Source organism: Watersipora subatra, chromosome 2 (assembly GCF_963576615.1).
Source record: "Watersipora subatra chromosome 2, tzWatSuba1.1, whole genome shotgun sequence".
NCBI classification, from domain to species: Eukaryota; Metazoa; Bryozoa; class Gymnolaemata; order Cheilostomatida; family Watersiporidae; genus Watersipora; species Watersipora subatra.
In genome coordinates this window covers 43,814,200-43,819,939 of record NC_088709.1, presented here as the reverse complement: position 1 = coordinate 43,819,939, position 5,740 = coordinate 43,814,200, and positions in this window count along the sequence as shown.

Below are 5,740 nucleotides of genomic sequence, written 5' to 3'. Positions count from 1 at the left end.
GATTTGCTAGATAAACTAAATAGTATGACAAGGGTTTTGTTGAGCCGCTGTGATTACTACGCAAAGATGCCAATAGAGTGTTTAGAGTGGAACCTCGATATAGAAGATTCGTTAATTTCCAGATCAGGCTTCTAGCAACATTTTCTGTCATTCAAACGAGTTTTGCTATAAGAAATATCTAAGAACTTGTCTAAGAAGAAATATCTAAGAAATCTAAGAAGAAATATCTAAGAAGAAATTGTTTCTCAGTCTCCCAAAATGATTCATTTTGAACCTAATGTATGCTTAACTACACCTAGCTGATCAATAAACAAACAAAAATGCAATAATAAGATAGAATATCAACCATATAAACTGGGTGTAGCAAGAACCCTTAGAGTGGAAAAGTAAGGTGCCAATTGATGTAGGTGTATGCCTGGCTGGAACTAGGGAGGAGTAAAGGAAATAGGTGTAGATGTAAGCGAGATAGGCGCAGGAGTGAGGGGGATAGATGTAGTTGTGAGAGAGATAGGTGTAGGAGTGAAGGAGATAGGTGTAGGAGTGAGAGAGAGAGATAGGTGTAGGAGTGAGAGAGATAGGTGTAGGAGTGAGAGAGATAGGTGTAGGAGTGAGGGAGATAGGTGTAGGAGTGAGAGAGATAGGTGTAGGAGTGAGAGAGATAGGTGTAGGAGTGAGAGAGATAGGTGTAGGAGTGAGGGAGATAGGTGTAGGAGTGAGAGAGATAGGTGTAGGAGCGAGAGAGATAGGTGTAGGAGGGAAGGAGATAGGTGTAGGAGTGAGGGAGATAGGTGTAGGAGTGAGGGAGATAGGTGTAGGAGTGAGAGAGATAGGTGTAGGAGTGAAGGAGGTAGCTGTAAGAGTGAGAGAGATAGGTGTATGAGTGAAGGAGATAGGTGTAGGAGTGAAGGAGATAGGTGTAAGAGGAGTAAATCTATGATGGCGTAAAAAATCATTTTTAGCGAGGTACTATGCACTACCTAACTGGTTCAATCATATGCAACTCCTTCTCTTATAAGTTTGCTTTGGGCTGTCTCATATGGCTGTACTCCCACCCTCTCCACTCACTCGTCATATTTTAACTGTTCTTCCAAATTCATTTCCCATGTATTCTCAGCCGGTTTCCGCAGTTTTTGTTGCCTTTTTATCTTGCAACACAACATTCAAGATGTATTTGTTACTGTAAAACATAACTCTTCTTTCAAGTTACTGCCCGTTAAGCTGAAGCCCATCCAGAATGATATTCCTAATACTAGTGTCCAGGCTAGTGCTGGGCACGAGTACTTCTTGGCCAACAAGTTTAGACTCCGTTCCCTTCTGTTCGAGTTTTTCGAGTATCGGGTAGATGGTAGTGCTTGTCACTAGTGCTTCTTGGCCAACGGGTTTTCCGGGTATCAGGTTTGTTGATACGAGTTTTATGTCTAAAATTTCCAAAGGTCAGACATACTTTAAAATTTGCAATGCAATTACAATTCTGTTCAATTTATTTATTGTTTTTTACTATTTTCTAACGACCAATGCGCGTGCTCGCAGCCTTAACCCTTGGAAGTTTGAACCTGAACTGTCGGTTTCCAGGCATGGCGTAGGGTGTGTCAGAATTTCTATCGGCTGGAATTCCGGCATTCACATAGCTTTGTTTACAAAAGCTGTTTCTAAGTAACAGTGTAAATCAGTCAAATTAATTTTTGCACAAGCTATTAGACCAGAAATTGCACTCCCATTTGTAACAGTTTTCAAATATCTTTACCTACTTTCTTCGTTTTAATAACAGACTTTATTTGAACGATATTGCGAAAAACTTGACACGGCTCGTTTATTGGTAGGTCATGAATGATTGTGATGCGAATAAAGAAGTTTATAATACTAATTACAATTTTCCAGTATATTTTGAATCTTAAAATAATGATGAACATGTGCTCAATGGATATGATGCTATTGTCAAATTTTTCATGAGTTTTTTAAAATTGTACAAACTTTTATAGTTTCAGCCCGAATAATAATAAAGTACTGTTTTTTTCTGTTTGATGGCATTTGCTGTGGGTTGCCCGACTTCTTTAATAGTGTTTTACCAAATATCATTGTATTATGAGCGCGTTAAGATATATATAATAGAAGTTTAAAAACTTCGGATCGTTGGACAGATTGTCCAGGGTTACTGACACGGCCGTTGTTCACAGGGTTAACAGGCGGGTTATTAAACAGTGTTTAGAGAGCAGGGCCAATAGACCGAGTTTTTGTCCACTCTACTCGATGGATCCATGTAACAGAACCCAAACTCGCAAATCAAAACCCGAACCCTCAAAACCGAAATGCTCAAAATCTCTATTACCCGATACTCGAGAGAAGATAAACCCGCAAGTCAAACGAGTTTTATTACCCATGCCCAGCACTACTTCAGGCAGTTCAGTGCGCCGTCAGGTGTAATAACGAAGTGCACAATTATTCCAACATGTCGCAAGGTGATTGATTAGGGCAGGTGGTAGCGTCTCTAGCTGCTATGCCAAATGTCCTAGTTTGATTCCTATGGATGCAGCCTTTTATTCTAACCCTTAAGCATGGCTACAGATGAACACAGCTATTATTATAGTAAATATCTACTTCGATACTAACTGAATCCCGTTAGTTATATGGATGAGAGTTCAAATTTACCAAGTGACAAAAACAGTTTTAGCAGAGCAATCTTTTTGTTTGTCAAGTCAGAATAGAATAAAGCCTGCTCTTGGAGCTGTGGTGGTCTGCTGAAGGTGATGGTGCTATGATAAAGACTATGAAAAGGATGTTCATCAGGCTTGATTAGCCACGGAGATGCATTCTGAAAAACAAAATTATAGTTGCTAATGTAACTAATAAAAGACAAAAGGACAAAAGTATTTACCTGTAATAATAATTGTTTCTGATTGTCTGGGTGACTTCACGTTGAATGTTTTTATAACTAGAAGTAGAAAACTATAGGAAGTTTAGTTTTAGATGAAGCTAAATAATTACATTTAGAGATGGAATAGATATTGAAATTAATAAACAGTTACAATTGAATCAGGAACAGTTCAGTTAGATGAAATGCCTTCTAAAAGTAGCTCATTACATGTATATCATGTCATAAACTGTAATATATCATGTCATATAACGATGATGTGTCATACTATGCTATAATATTATATTTATATTATATTACATTTTGTTATATTAACATTATGCTGTATTATAGTATGTCTTGTTATAATGTAGGCCTATAATTATTTCTAAAATGTTTGTTTGATATATTATTTCATGTACAGACAACTCCAAATTTAAAGTATAATGACTTTAATTGATTCACAAATGCTACATCAACTTAATTTTTGTATACTTTGCTTTTTAAAGATTTATATGTACAATTGTTATATATTATACTGTACACTATGTACAGTATAATATATAACAATCAAATACTTTATTTGTTGTTCATATTATACTCCTTTCAAATTTAAATTAATTCTTACTATAATAAGAGTCATACCAGTCTGTTTGAAACCGCGGTTGGAAGTTTGGAAAGATAAGTCATTGCACAGGGTTTGAACTCACAGCACTTACCATGATAGTCTGACAGTGTTACTACTGCACCAATCCGCCTCTGCTACTTCAGAGTAATGGTACATGTATGAATAGTTATTACGCTTCACTATCTCTCGTAATACACTTGACTGCTAGCATGCTAGTATACTTATTAGTAGGTATAGTTTAAAGTTTGTATAATATTAATTATGTAGTATTAAAATATATTATTATATTTGTATGTTATGTTTAGTCCTATCCATTGGTTCTAAGGCTACATGTGCTGCAGAAATTAATTTCATTTTAATTAAATGACTTTTTCCGTCTAGTTTATAGACTTCACTCAGCGAGTGATAAAAAATAATTTTAACTCTTGTCTCATGTTAATGTACATGAAGTTAATGTACAGTACATGAAGTTAATGTACAGTACATGAAGTTAATGTACAGTACATGAAGTTAATGTACAGTACATGAAGTTAATGTACAGTACATGAAGTTAATGTACAGTACATGAAGTTAATGTACAGTACATGAAGTTAATGTACAGTACATGAAGTTAATGTACAGTACATGAAGTTAATGTACAGTACATGAAGTTAATGTACAGTACATGAAGTTAATGTACAGTACATGAAGTTTTTTGGTATTGTTCTGCTGCACGTCAATAGAAACATTTAATATTAATAAATCTAAGGTTGCCTGCAATGGTCAAAAGTTTTACCAATGTTATGTCAAAACGCTGCGGATTGAAGCCTGCCCACAGTTGAGCAGCGCAGAAAGATCGAGGGGCCCTTCAAGAACCCTGTACATCTTCATCAGATTACCGCTTCAAGCCTATAGCTCAATAGCTCAGCACTCACAATGTAGCACCTCGTATTGTTCTCAGCAAATTTGCTTAAGAAGTCAGTATTTGTGAATAACAAAGGCAGTCTATGAGAGAGTAGCTACTGAATGCATAGACTTGCACAACCGTATAATGCGAGGCGTGGCTGCACCGGGTCATGCATCGTGAGAGAAGTGTCACGTTAGTAAGTATCTCTTTTGTAAACCGCATTTCATTTTCATAGGAGACGAACCCAAAAGGAAATACCACAGATTATTTTAAAACTAATTTTAGCGTTTTAGTACAAGAATGAGACTATGTCTTGTAAAACTCGTACTGCTAAATTATATTTATTACAATATCAAAAAGTTGATTCATTAGATGGAAAGTTGAGTCATGAGAGATAAAGTGACTTCTCACAAAGGCTAACAATAAAGTTGCATCAGGCATGTTAATCAGAAGCCTGCTAGAGGTCATTATGAATATGGATTACTCTAATCTGTGAGCAATCCCTCGAATATCAAGTATGATGTCAGCTTAGCTTACTACAAGCAGAGGGTGCATGTGTTGCTAGGAGTGTTGTTGTACAAACAATGTCTCTGTGATCTTGGCTGAACATGTCTGAGTCCAGTGGTAAGGAAACCTCGCTGGCTGTAGATATGCCCAGTTGCAGAGTGCAACTCGTATGTATAACCTTTGATTGGCATTGGTCTTAATCAACAAAATGATGTTTTTCATTACATGCCCAAAAAAAAGAATTTAAGGTAAGATGTTGTTCCTATCATTACCAGTTGCCTTTCTTGGGTATTGAACCCTTCCCTGTTGTATGAAGGCAGACTTTCTAGACCAATAGACCACTGCTACTCTAATGAATCATAGAGTGAAAGATTCCCATCTTACATATTTTCGTGTGACGATTTCTGACAGCTCGCATGCATGGCCAACGTTGCTAAGTAGAATAAAGGATCTGGAATAAGAGACAGACAGTGAATCAATCAACATCCTGTTGACTGGAATAACTTATCTTTGTTCTTCTAGTTGTCAGTAGAGACACTACTTCCTGTCAGCTCATTATACCAGGAAAGTAGGTACTTCCACATTGCTTATGCCTTTGATACATTACTCAGTGACATAGTAACAATATAGTACACACACAATTACATATCAATTTTATCAATGCAATAAACACTAACTTTGCCTACATCAAGACTGTAGAGACACCTGGGTGGGCCAGTGTTGAAGCGTCAAGTGTTGTTCTGGGCCGACAAGCAGACCATGTTTCCATAGGGCGCTATTAAAGAGCGATGGTTGCATGAAACTTTATGTCAAGGTCTAGCAAGACCTGGGCGCACGCATAAGCACGACGCTATTGGTTGGTAATGCCATT